Source organism: Elephas maximus, chromosome 11, assembly GCF_024166365.1.
Source record: "Elephas maximus indicus isolate mEleMax1 chromosome 11, mEleMax1 primary haplotype, whole genome shotgun sequence".
Taxonomy (NCBI): Eukaryota; Metazoa; Chordata; class Mammalia; order Proboscidea; family Elephantidae; genus Elephas; species Elephas maximus.
This window is the reverse complement of record NC_064829.1, coordinates 66,824,425-66,838,980: the sequence shown is the minus strand read 5'-3', so window position 1 is coordinate 66,838,980 and position 14,556 is coordinate 66,824,425. Positions and strand designations below refer to the sequence as shown.

At 41.4% G+C, this 14,556-nt stretch overlaps 1 protein-coding gene across 4 annotated transcripts in view; it reads right to left on the bottom strand.

Moving 5' to 3' along the window:
- The window catches only part of NEDD4L (NEDD4 like E3 ubiquitin protein ligase), a 377,526-nt gene that overhangs the window by 201,922 nt on the left and 161,048 nt on the right, over positions 1-14,556 (bottom strand). Inside the window, exon 1 of one of the 4 annotated variants that reach the window (XM_049901838.1) lies at positions 12,606-12,730. The exons of the other annotated variants lie outside the window; for them this stretch is intronic. The gene's annotated coding sequence lies outside the window, so the exon portion shown is untranslated. Of the gene's footprint in view, positions 1-12,605; positions 12,731-14,556 lie in introns of those variants that run through there. 4 annotated transcript variants of the gene reach the window in all.

Genomic DNA, 14,556 nt, shown 5'->3' with positions numbered 1-14,556 from the left:
TTAGAAAAGTGTCTGAGGCTAGGAGCAAAGCTGCTGGTATCCTCCTTGATTCTCACTACAGGGAATTCTACACGACTTAAAAGGTCCCAACATGGCCTTTGGAACTTGGAAATGACGCTCAAATAAAATCACATTCATTTATGCTCTACTAATTCAGAATTATTTTTATGATCTGGAAAGGGTTTGGACTTGGGTTTCCATTTTTAGACCCTATGACAACAGCCTAAGAAGGAGGCTCAACCTACTTACAGGAGCACATTTTAGAAGCTCTGACTCACATGTAAACAACCAACGCACTAATAATCTGTTAGTTAATGCAAATACCTCTTTGCTTGACTTGACTTCTAGGGTTGTTACCATAAGTCCTTGTAAGAACTAAAACCAAAAAGAAATGTTTAACACATTCTACATTTAATTTTTTTTTTCACTTCGTTCCTGAATATTTTCCCAGTGATTCCCAATGAATGGATTTTTACTATCAAACTTCCATTATTATGGTAACTCTTTGGTGGTAGAGACCATTTCAAGTTCCCAAGGATCTCTGAAACTAGTGAGGAAATAACAGATCCCTTCCCTTTACGCTATATGCACGTTTTCCCTTTAGTGTTTTTTTCTCCCCCAAAGTACAACAATTTCACCTTACATGAACAGAAAACTGAATTGAATCCTGTCTGTTTAAGCAATCTGCAGATCCCTCTGACACTAGTGCATATGTGAGAAGACATGGCCCCCGGACTCTGTTAACCCAGAACTAAAACCATTCCTGAAGCCAACTCTTCAGAGATTGGACTAGACTATAAAACGTAACACGGTACTCGTGAAGAGTGTGCATCTTAGCTCAAGCAGATACATGAGACTAAATGGGTGGCTCCTGTCCAGAGGCAGGATGAGAAGGCAGAAAGGGACAGGAGCTGGTTGAATGGACACAGGAAATCCGGGGTGGAATGTGGGAGTGTCACATTATAGGGATTGCAACTAGGGTCACATAACAATGTGTCTATAAATTTTTGTATGAGAAATTAACTTGAGCTGTAAACTTTCACCTAAAACACAATAAATTAAAAAAATAAAATTCTAAAAATTAAAAAAACAATGGTAGGGAGTAGAAAGATATAAAGATATCCAAGCATATCTAGGAATATCAGGCAGTTCAGTGTTGCTGGAACAAAACGGGGTGGGAGAGGAAGTGAAGGGAGAATTGGGTTGGATCATATTCTTCCTAATACCAGGAAAAGGGCACGGGAACTCTTGTCACAACAATTTTCTTTCTTTTCTCAATTATAGGTGACTTTCATCATTTTTTCCATAAGTCTTTATAATGACTAATGGATGGCCCTGAAATTTCAAGGTTCTACTTCCCACATGTTTTCTATTCTTACTAGACCAATTAACTTAATCATCTCATTTCCCTCTCCCAAACCGACAAACTCCACAATCTCTATCAGCTGTTTCTCTCTCTCTCCCTTCCCGCCCCCACCCCCACCTCTCTAGTCAAAATAACCCAAGCTTGCTTATGATTATAAAACAAACTTTCAAATATTTTTACCAAAAACAATTCTTCTAAATATAACTTCCATAATTTTGAGAAGGGGCAAATATTTTTGCCAGGTGACTATATTTACCTTTCTTTAATCTCTGTTATTCCTTTGGCCATCTGTGAACACAAGAGATTACCAGGGGAGTTAGCGCAGTGCTTTAGGGTTCATACTCCAAGTGACCCCACAACCGTCAAGTACTAGCTGGAAGCTGGTGACCGTAGAACCACATTGGTTCACTAGGAATTAATTAAAGGGACAAGTGATCTAAATAGCAGGGAACACAAATAGGTCACGATATTATACTAGGTAGATCACCTTAGAGTATCTTGTTATTCATAACGTAACATTTATTTAATTAGTTTTAACTCTCAACCCAAGCACCTGGTATTGCGGTGCTCACAGTTTACTGGACATTTGTTATCTGATACATAGTCTTCTTGGTTATTGTTGTGATGTTGAGTTCCCGTCTTTTCCTACCCTTTATTGTTTAATCTATTTTTCTTTCCTTTCTTCCTTGTATTGTCAGGTTTCTGAGTTGGAGAGTTTCATTTCATCTCACAAACCATTTGATCTCTAGCGCTGTTTCTAGCACCTTCTCCCCTCTTTTTTGAAGCCCTGGTGGCGAAGTGGTTAAGAGCTCAGCTGCTAACCAAAAGGTTGGCAGTTGGGATCCACCAGCTGCTCCTTGGAAACCTTATGAGGAAGTTCTACTCTGTTCTATAGGGTCGCTGTGAGTCGCAATCGACTCCACGGCAATGGGTTTCCCTCTTTGTCAAATTTGCATACATGACCCTCAGAAACATATGCGATACTGATAAAACCTCTTTTGTAATGAATGTTTGATGTTGCAAATATTACGGAAACTCTAAACCTAATTTTTGGAAGACTAATTGAAGCTCGGAAACATATGCACGGTTCCCATAACATCATGATCTGTCATCAGTCAGCGTAGCATTGATATTCGTAGAGTTAGGAATGATCTTCCTCCATCTAGATGCCTGCTCATTCCTTTGGCTAGAAGCCCTACTCAGTGGAAACGTTAAGGTCCCCATTAGACCTTAAGCGTCTTAAAGTCCAGGGATGATTTGATGATATTTGTATCTGAGATAGCACCTTGTTACCTCCACACCAAAAGCAAAATAAATGCTTACTGTAAATAAATGAATCACCATTAGCTATTTTGCAAATGCCTACAAAGTGAAATGCAGATGGATACCATGACAAATCTGACAATAAAGTTGGTTAAGCCTTAGAATTCAAATTACTTTGAATTTTTATTCATTCTATAAAACTGGTTATTTTCTGTGGCTAAAAGCAATCTTTTTTTTTTTTTTTCCACAGCAGTTGTTTGAACTGGATTCAAGTAAACCAGGCTCATACGATTTACTACAACTAATCTTAAAAATGCCCCCAAAATTCTTTAATTGATTATGCTCCTATAAATTGCTGTATATGGTTGTTATTTTTCAAATGCTACCAAGTTTTTAGGGTATGATTCACTAGATATCTTCTCAGACAGTCTGGCAAGACTTAATTTATCTGAGAGGTTAACTACTAAGTGGAGAATTGAATTTTATTATATAAAAAGTAAAAAAGAAAATCACAAAATGTTTTTACCAGCCATATCTATTTTAATATTTGCTAATTTGGGTGCAGTTAACATAGTTCAGAAAAAAAAATTATGTTTCTTAGTATAAGCTGCCTTTGACTCCAGACTTTCTGCAGCCTTAGAGGCTGGATGAACCCCTGAAACTATTGCCCTGAGATAATCTTTAAACCGTAAACCAAAAATATCCCCTAAGGTCTTCTTAAAACCAAACAATAGCTTAACTGGTAAAAAATGTCTCCCTTGAGCATTATACTCTTTTAAGAACTATCTCTATGGGATCAAAGTGACAACTGCAACCGGAAAGATTAGACAGGAACCACAGGGGGCAGTGAGTTTATGCCATTGGAGGAGGAACCACTCAGAAAAGAAGGGTGAGAATGGTTGCACAACTCAAGGTATGTAATCAGTGTCACTGAACTGAACACGCAAACTGTTGAACTGGTGTATGTTTTGCTGTGTATACTCTCAACAACAAAATAAATTTTAAAAATGATGGCTCTCCCTTCAGTTCCTGGGTGCCTGGTCCTTCATCTGTAAAATGGCAGGATAAGCCACCCCTAAGGTCTCTTTCCAGCTTTAAAAACCTGGAGCAGAAGGGGGAGGATTACAACCTGAAGAGCTACACCTCTTAAAGTAAAGGAATTAAAGGGGAGGACAGAGCTTGAGAAAATAAAAGGTTCCTGAGGGGCGACACGTCTAGAAGGAAGGACGTTTACCTGCCTGACTGCCTCTTCATTCTTAACTGCTTAGTCAGCTTGCTATTGGAATACCTAGACAAAACTACACAATGACGTATGCACCAGGCGACTCACTGCAAAAGAATGGACAAGTTTGGAAAAAATATATACGTGTCCGTCAGCAGGGGATTGAATAAACTATAGTACATCCATACAAGGGAGTACTCTGCAGCTGTCGGAAGACAGGAGCTGTCAACGACATATACTGATAGTGAGTGAGCTGCAGTCTACAGTGCTAAGTGAAAAGATGGTGCTCAGGGCGGGAAGAATAATGTACTACCCGATGAGGAAAAAGGAACTGCAAATAACATACATTTGCTCATATCACACACACAAAAAAAGACAATGAAGGGATATGCCAAAATCTAAGAAAACTGTTACCCACAGGAGGATGGAGAGCAAGTGGGGGATAGAAAGTAAATTTTTCTTAATACATTTTTATAATAATTTTACAGTTATGGCTTTGTCAGTTTTTTACTTAATTAAAAAACAAAACCAGATTCAGAAAAAAAAAACTGAAATAAAACTATGTAACAGCTGAAGGAAACCCTGGTGGCGTACTGCTTAAGAGCTATGGCTGCTAACCAAAAGGCTGGCAGTTCCAATCCACCAGGTACTCCCTGGAAACTCTACCGGGCAGTCCTACTCCATCCTATTGGGTCTCTATGAGTTGGAATCGACTAAACAGCAATGGGTTTTAATGGAAGGTATCAGACTGGTGGTACAATCATAGAGAGAAACATCATTTTACTGGGCTTTGAAACATGTTTTTATTAGACATCCCTCAGGACTGATGCAACGACAACGGGATAATGAGATATACGCTAAGGAAAAAAGGACTGCAAAGAAGTATCAAATTGTATACAGTAGCAATAAAGATGACAAAATGTTGATCATTACTGAAGCTGAATGATAGGGTTTCATTATGCTATTTGCTATTTTGCTGATTTTCTATATTTTTGTAAATATTTGAAATAACAAAAAAGAAAAAAAATCAAATCTCCAAGTAAATTTCTTTATCTAACACTAACACACACTGAGCAGGAGAGAGCATACGTTGGCACGAAAGCCAACCTTAGTCCATCAAGGTAAATGCCAAAATTCACAATATAAAATCTACCATACCAGTAGGCAAAAAAGGGGACCAAACCAAACCCACTGCCATCAAGTTGATTCCGATGCATAGTGACCTACAGGACAGAATAGAGCTGCCCCACAGGGTTTCCAAGGCTATAAATCTTTACGGAAACAGCCTGCTCCATCTTTCTCCCAAGGAGCGCCTGGCTCATAGCTGAGCACTTTAACCACTGCACCACCAAGGCCCCTTACGAAAAGTGGGAGTAAACCATCTAACTCCTAATGCAGGGAACATATTTAACATCTGTACAGTTCTTGTTGTTGCTGCTAGCTGCTGCTGAGTTGGTCCCCCGTTTACAGCAACCCCATGCACAACAGAGCAGAACACTGCCTGGTCCTACATCATCCCCACGATCAGTTACAAATCGGGCTGTAGTGATCCATAGGGTTTTCACTGGCTGATTTTCAGAAGAAGATCACCAGGTGTTTCTTCCTAGTCCACCTTAGTCTGGAAGCTCCACTGAAATCTGTTCTGCATCATAGCAACATGCGAGCCTCCAACGACAGGCAGGTGGTAGCTGCTCACGAGAGGCATTGGGGCTGGCAATGGAACCTGAGTATCCCACATGTACGGTGGGAATTCTACCACTGAACCACTCATGCCCCTTTTACAGATCTTACCGTATTCAAATATATTTTAGATTATCTCATCCATCCTTAGCACAAAATTGGAGGATGACTATCATACCCACTTCACAGCTTAAGTAACTGACTCAAATTGGTTCCAACTCAAGTTTTTGTACTTCAGATGAAACGTTTACAGGACAAACTAGTTTCTCATTAAACAGTTAGTACACATATTGTTTTATGACATTGGTTATCAACCCCACAACATGTCAACACTCTCCCTCCTCAACCTTGGATTCCCTATTACCAGCTTACCTGTTCCATCCTGCCTTCTAGTCCTTGACCCTGGGCTGGTATGCCCCTTTTGTCTCATTTTGTTTTATGTGCTGATCTAATCTTTGAGTACATGTACCACAGTTTGTTTATCCATTCATCTGTTGATGGGTTTCTACCTTTTGCTATTGTGAACAATGCAGCAATGAATATGGGTACGCAAATGTCTATTCGTGTGACTCTTACTTCTCTAGGGTATATTCCTAGGAGTGGGATTGCTGGATCATATGGTATTTCTATTTCTAGGTTTCTAAGGAAGTACCATATCATTTTCCAAAATGGTTGAATCACTTTGCATTCCCACCAACGGTGCATAAGAGTTCCAATTTCCCCGCAGCCTCTCCAATATTTTGTTATTTTCTAGATTTGTGCCAGTGATGCTGGGGTGAAACGGTTTTGATTTGCATTTCTCTAAGGGCTAGTGATTGGGAGCATTTCCTCCTGTGTCTGTTAACTGCTTGAAAGTCTTCTTTGGTGAAGCGTCTTTTCATTTCCTTTGCCTATTTTTTAATTGGATTGTTTTTTTGTTTTAGAGGTGTTGGATTTTCCTGTAGATTTTAGAGATTAGACCTTTGTCAGATTTGTCCTAACTCAAAATTTTTTCTCAGTCTGTAGGTTCTGTTTTTACTCTTTTAGTTAAGTCTTTAGTTTAGTTAAGATGTCCATAAGAGTTTGATTTTTAGAAGACCCCAGTTATATAGCTTATCTTCTGGCATTTTGGTGTTGTTAGTTATGGTTTGTATCCTGTTAATGCCGTGTATTAGGGCCTCTAGCAATGATCCTATTTTTTCTTCTATGATCTTTATAGTTTTGGGTTATAAATTTAGGTTTTTGATCCATTTTGAATTAGTTTTTGTGTATGGTGTGAGGTATGGGTCCTGTTTCTTTTTTTTTTTTCACAGATGTACATCCAGTTTTGCCAGCACCATTTGTTAAAAAGATTGTCTTTTCCCCATGAGATGGACTTTGGCCCTTGACAAAGATCAGGTGCCTATAGGTGGATGGATTTATATCTGAGTTCTCACTCAATTCTGTCCCATTGGTCAACGTATCTGTCCCTTGTACCAGTACCGGCTGTTTTGACTACTGTTGCTGTATAGCAGGTCCAACTCAAGTTCTTGAACCTCTAAGTCCAGTGCTCTCTGCACTCCACCAGTGCTTTTCATACTGTCCCTGGTACCCACACCAACAGAGGAGTGCACGGTAGGGTAGGGGCTGGGGCCCCACCGGCAATCTCAAATAGTACTTTCAAAATTCATGCTAATTTTTCATTTGACCCCATAATATACCCACATTTGTTTTAATGCAAAAATATTTTTAGTAACTAAGCATGAAATAAAATAGACCCACACGTGTATTCTGTGGCTTTATGGATCCAGGAACCACAGTTCCTTATTCCAGTTTCAGAGGCACTAAATTCTACCAGGCTGTACCGCAACAGTGACATCTGTTACCCAGATGCCTCTGGAGGCCCAGCTAAAAAACGGGACACATCCCATTATCCAACTAGCACATTCCTGGTAGAATTCCCAGCCGTAGCATTTCAACTGACACCTATAAATACACTTTCTGTGGATTTAACTTTTTAACTTGAAAATTCTGTCTAGAAATGAATCGGTACCACGGCAGGCAAATTAAAATCACAAAAAATGGTTTAAAAAACATTCAAACTGATTTGGACACATTTTGGAAAGGGGCATTTCATGGCTATCCAGAACAGAGAGCTGAAACGATAACCAAGGAATACAACTGCAGCAGCCAACTTAAAAGGAAAAGCAAAACAAGTTACTACAATATCCTTCAACAAATGGCAGGAATTTTTTAAAATAAACTTTTTTATTTTAGAACAGTTTTAGATTTACAGAATTATTGTGAAAATAGTGGAGCCCTGGTGACATGGTGGTTAGGAGCTCTGCTGCTAACCAAAAGGTCGGCAGTTCAAATCCACCAGCAGCTCCATGGAAACCCTATGGGGCAGTTCCACTTTGTCCTATAGGGTCACTATGAATCGGAATTGACTTGACAGCAATGGGTTTGGCTTTGGGTTTGTGAATATAGTACAGAGAGTTCCTATGTACCTCATATCCAGTTTCTCCTATTATTAACGTCTTCCAGAAGTATGGTGCATTTGCCACAACTAATAAACCATGGGTGATATATTATCATGAATGAAAGTCCACAATGTATTCAGATTTCCTCAGTTTCCCCTAATGTCCTTTTTCTGTCCTAGGATGCAATTTTGTTTTTCATTCAATTAAAAAATTTGACCATAGGGAGGCTATTTAAGCTAATAAAGCAAATATAAGACTAAAAAATGATATTTCTAAAGGCATCATTCTAAGCCAAACTAAGTCTAAACCAAGAGTCAGGTCTTCAACAAACCAACCTCAATCTATAGCTATGGGAGAATTTACACTTTTCACATGTGTAACAAGTTTCCATACGTGAGAAATGAGCAAGTTGTATGAAGAACCCCAGTCTGGAAGTCATTAAAGTGGTATCTTTGCTTTTTAACACTTTAAAGAGGTTTTTTTTTGTTTTGTTTTGTTTTTGCAGCAGATTTGCCCAATGCAGACTTTCTGTGTCATTTCTAATCCTGCATATCCCTTACAGGAAGTTCTCTCAACCTCGGCACTCATGCATTTTGGGTTGGATATTTCTTTGTTGTGAAAGGCCATCCTGTGCATTGTGGGATGTTTAGCAGCATCCTTGGGCTTTACCCACTAGATGCCAGTAGCAAACCCCTCCGCAATGGTGACAACCACAAATGCCTCCAGATACTGCTAAATGTCGCTTGGTGGGAACAGGACAAAATCGCCCCTGGTTGAGAATCAATGCTTTATATATATATATATATATATATATAAATGTGATTTAAGTAGCAATGTAAGATACGTGCATCAAATTACAAATTATTTTTAAAAGTCTTTTATTAGACTACATCAACCAGTATTTGTCTCAGAAAATGTAATTGCTGTGGAAGGCCAAAGAAGCATAATCTTGGTGTTTTTCTTCCCCCTGAATTACTATGAGATAGAACTTTTAAAAATACATAAATACAATATCTGGATTTATTAATTCCATACAAACAAGGAATTTGGAATCACTCTGAATCCCTTCCATGCCTGGGCTCTAAGGTAAACATCAGTTTCTACAAACAGCAGCCAAACCCAGCAACCATGAGGCAGGACTTGGTCTGGGAAAGCAGCCAATGCAGACAACTCATGACCACCTCTGGGTGCCACCAACCCACCCACATTCCACCTCACAGGAACCACTGGCACCTGCCCACAGATCACTGTGTCATATGTGATTAAAACAGGCCCAATTCCCTAAGGCCAGAGAAAAGAAAGGTTCGTTAACAGGTGCCTTAGGAAAGAAGGGCTTGCTGGTGCGACAAGCTAAGGCTAAGACTAATGCCCCAGGCTTCCTCTGTGTCTCTCTGCTTAATTTGGGGTGGGAGTGGAGAGGAGTACTTCAATACACCCATACCTCACTTACCAACTATTTAATTATCTGACATTTTACATTCTGGATAATAGGAAAAAATCTACTATCTGACTATTTTGTACATTAAGAACACACATCTGATAGTAACCTTTTCATGACCAGTGGGACATACAGTGCCCACCTACATTTTCCACCTCTCGGGTCCAGAAGGACATATGTGGCCCACATAATACTCTGTTACCTGATGTGGTCATCCTTCATTTTCACATAACACCGATTTTTACATTAACAACCTGGTCTTTGGAACCTAACCATGTCAATAAGCGTGGAGTGGGTATTATCAAAAGTTAAATATAATGAATAAGTTCTCAAGGGAAACGTGCAAAGACTCCAGGTTGGTATCACCAGAGTTTTCTAAACTGGTTTTAAAAACTTACTTCTTAAAATCCTTAAAAGAAGGATATTTCTCAACTTTTTTGAGATACCAGTGTGAACATGTAGCCATCACCACCATAACATATGTAGGTCAGAAGAAAATGGCTAACACTATCTATCACATAAGGAGCCGTGGTGGTGCAGTGGTTAAGCACTCAGCTGCTAATTGAAAGGTTGGCAGTTGAAATCCAACAGCTGCTCTGTGGGAGAAAGATGTGGCAGTAAGCTTCCATAAAAAAAGCTTTACAGCCTTGGAAACTCTATGGGGGCAGTTCTACTCTGTCCTCTTAGGGTTGCTATGATTCGGAATCGACTCAATGACAATGGGTTTTAGTATCTAACATATGAGCTACAAAGTTCACGTGCAAACACTTCTTTCTTGTATGAATGGATGCTGACAGGTCTCCTATCAGAAGGAAGGTGAAGAGAGCAGATGGTTGCCAAGGTGGCTTAGAGAGACCAGGGTAGCTCTCATCTCTGCTGGGGAGAAGTTAATCACCAACATCACCTCCACCTGGACAGCGTGGCTCTCGACTGGCTCCGAGGCACACAGCCCTAAGGTGAGCTCCGTGGAAAGGCTCAGGGAGGACCTAGCCGATTTCCAGGTTTCAGAAGCCTCAATACCACCCAGGAGCCCTCCGCCTACAGTCTGCTCTGCAGCTGCTCCCCTCTGAGGAATCACTTTGGTTCCACCTCATCTGTCTCACCCCAAATTCCACCCAAGGGAAAGAATGCACATCAAGCGAGAACTGGCTATGCCTGGTTCCTACAGGTGAGCAGGCAGGTGGCTGGCAGAGAATAAATCTCACCAGACGACCAGAGTTCAACCTGCACAGAGTTCACCAAGCCAAATGTTAATCAAGGCATAGACTCATTTACATTAAAGATCATTAGCCAGGCGCTCGGGCCTCTTGCTTGGCAGGAAATGAGAATTTGGAAGTTGAAAATATGCATTTAGATCAAGTAGTAGCCTCTTGTTGCCAAACATAGGGTTTGGGTCATTTTAGGAGAAGGGCACAGCAATGACATGGGAAGGGTAAACCAAACAGGGTGCTATGGGGGGGACCCACATTTCCTTCTTTTCCTCCACAGCTGCCCCCTCCCCCACCCTTTAGTTCTCTCGAGGCTGTTTTCTGTTCCTCCATCTCCTGTGGACGTATAGCTGTGACTTCACGTGCAGAGGGGCTTACACACAGGAGTCTGCAGGTAAGGAATTCTAAACAGGTAAAGTTTGTGGAGCTTGTGTCTCCCGTTGTCCATGAGTAAATGGGAACAATTCCTTCCAAGGAGATGGTTTAGACTCTAAACTTTCAAGTCACAGCCAAAAAGGATGGCATCCGCCCTGTTCTTTAAGCCCAAGGGCCTTGATTTGGCTTTGCTGTTTTCTCCCACGTCCAGGGACCCAACACCACCCACTTACTTCTCAAGCATAACAAGATGTCGCCGTCACGAAAACAGGTCAGAAGTTCAATTTCACACATTACTGACTGCGATGGGTTTGAAGATTTCTGACAAATGTTCTTCCTGACATGCTTCAAGTCGCTGCACAGGCTCCAGCCTCCTCCCTCCGACCATCTCCTCCTCCAACACTTATGAAAACCAGCAGAAGCACCTGCATCAACCTCCCTCAAAGGCAGCCTGAGAGTTTCTCTTGTTTGTAGACTCACCCAAAAAGCGCGAACACTGCCCGACTTTCCGTGCCAGGATGACAGAATTCAGTTTTCCTCAAATTAACTAGTTAGCCATAGAGCAGCATTTGCAGACCAGCTTACAAAAATAAAAAGTAGAACCACACTATCCCTTCTATTGAGATGAATGTCGTCAAATGGAAAAACAGTATGCTTTGGGAGACTAATTTCTATACCTATTGTTAGTTCCATACCTATTGTTTAACATGAATACTCTCTAACTTAGAATAATGAAAATAAGAGTTCCAGTTTTATTTTCTCTTAAAGGGTATAAAATTGTATGTGTGGGTGGCAGAGGAATACAGGGAAAATATGATAAACTGTGAACTACTTACCAGGCATGTCATTTACAATTTTTAAAGGGGCCTAACTTGATACCTATCCACCTAAGAACAAAACAACAGAGCCTGTGTAGACGCAAGGGAAGAGGAAAGTTAGGAGTCACATGACTCAGGCCCAAGTATCTCCTGTAAAGGTGATAAAAGGAACGAGGAGAGTGTCTGCATCCCAGAAGGTAAATCTGAAACAATAAAGAACTATGTCTGTCCCACCAAGATCGAGCTGATCATACTACTTAGGCTTCAAATCAAATTCATCACACAGTGAAGTCTAAAAGAGAAAAGATTTGAAATAAAAGATCTGTCCTAACTTCACCTGGGATTTTGTACTAAGTTTCTGAACTCTGAGTGACAGATCCCACCACTGAGTCTATTTTTGACATTTTTCAGGAACATGATGATGACAAATGCAGTAATGTATTCATAAAAGAGACACGGCATCAGACTGTTATCTGTAAAATAATTCTTCAGAGCACTACCCTGAAAAGGAACAGGTTCCAATAAGATGACAGAGGCTAAACACACACACACACACACACACACACACACACACACAAAAAGAAAAACTTTCACTGTATACTTCTTGATCTTTGAAGTGTGCAAAAAAAAATTTAATGGGTATCACCAAAAAAAGATAGCTCAAATAACCCCCCAAATCCTGGCACATTCAGATTAGAGCGAAACAGATCCATTACAAGACAACAAACCCTCTCTTGATATTTCAAACACAGATTGAGGTAACCAAGAAAAGCTGCGCCTTTGGTGGCACTTACCGGGCTCCAAGGCAGGAAGACCTATTTTCTAAAGGGAGATAGACAGGACAGGCTGTTCTAGATGCACATGGCTGGTCTGTTTCCCATAACAACAGTAGGAGCAGAGAGAAAGCCTGGTCGCTGCCAGTCCCTCAGACAGGTAGTCAGCAGCCTAGAGCAGCATGCAATGTGAAGCGAGGCTCTGTGGCAGCTCCCGCCCAGGTGGAGCGACACTCACAAACACCCACCCCCAGACACCCTCCAGCCCTGCCGCCTGGTGCTGCACGCACTCAAGTATGTCTGGGCTAGGAGCTGCCGCTGACGCCTTCCTCTCTCAAATGAGAGCAGGGAGAAACTCCAGTGTGAGGAACAGGGAAGCAGGTCTTCAGGAGCCACAGAGCCCATGGCTACAGGCAGGGCTGTGTGGATTCCAGGGACACAAAAAGCAATTCAAGCCACAGCTCCACCACTCCGCCCCTGCAGTAACACAACATCACGAAAGGTAACAGCTGACTTAGGGTAAGAAGTGCATGTACCTGGACCGGCCATGGTGACTCTGGAACCTAGTGACCCCTGAGGTATACACAATGTCCCTTTCTGAACATTAATGACATCTTCCCTAAATGTTCACGTCAATCAGTTGAAAGGAAGGCTATTCAAGCACATTAGGAAATCCTTCTGGACTAGATTAAAAAAAAAAGAAGAAGAAGAGTAGACGCTGACTCATGGCGATCCCATGTGTGTCAGAGTAGAACTGTGCTCCACAGGGTTTTCAATGGCTGATTTTTCAGAAGTAGGTTGCCAGGCCTTTCTTCCAAAGTGCCTCTGTGTAGACTCGAACTACCAACCTTTTGGTTAATAGCTGAGCACTTAATTATTTGCACCACCCAGGGACTCCATTGTCCTCATGTATAAGGAATGAGCAAGTATTTTAACCAGACAAAACTAGCTTTGATTCCGTCTCTACCACCACCCTAGTTTGATGACACTAGGCAATTTTTTTCTTTCTAAACCTAGTCCACCTTTGGCTTCCTCATTTGTAGAAGTGAGCCACAAAACCTCCTTTAGGACCACAGTAGGGGATCAGTGAGATTTCACGTACAGAGGCCAGCAAGTTCGCAATCACTGTAGCTTTGCCCTTTCTACGCTTACCTGCCCACCTTTCAGTAGCTCATGGCCCTAAAAGGGTTGTCCTAAATCAACCGTAGCCACCCCTTTCACCTTCCCTCCGTTTAAAAACTGATCCATTACATATCCTGACCCAAGGCACAGCTAACAGCAAAACACACTGCTCCTACTCTCCTTTTTACCAATGTCCCCAACAGACTGGGGAGGCCTATTTTAATATCATTTTTGCATCCCATGGTCAAAGAGGCAAATCATAGGGCACCTCAGCCTAAACCCTGCCAGAGAGACCAAGCTGCTGCCAACAGTTTTGTGCAAAATCCCATTTCAATGCCAAGAACATGCCCACTTTTAAGAGCTGAGAGTGCTGAGGAAAAGAATAGGCTCCTTATTGAGCCAGAGGGTCTTTTACTTCAATGCTTCCTTTTAAAAGGTGATTTATTTCTTATAATGGAAATTCACAGCTTACTTATAATACCACTCTTTAATAAGCATGACAATGGCATGGGTTTACACATTCAATGTTCTTCCTATAGAGAGGCTCCAGTGGGAAAGGGAGAACCAGAGTCCGCCCCCGCCCCCCGCCAGGGACAAGAAGCCACCATCACCACCTAGTGGTGGCTCCTGCATATTACAGTCATGAAGCCTACACCGTCTTCAATCCATCCTCCAAAAGGCAGCCCGGGGCCTGGACAAGTGAACAGGGTTTGGGTGGGCTCAGATCAGAGGTTCTGTGCCAGTGGAGTAGAGAATGTGCTGGAAATCGGGTGAGAGATAATAAGCAAATTCCACTAAGAGCTATCAGGTGGATGACATTTGAGGAAATACTTCCAAGCACGTTACTTTT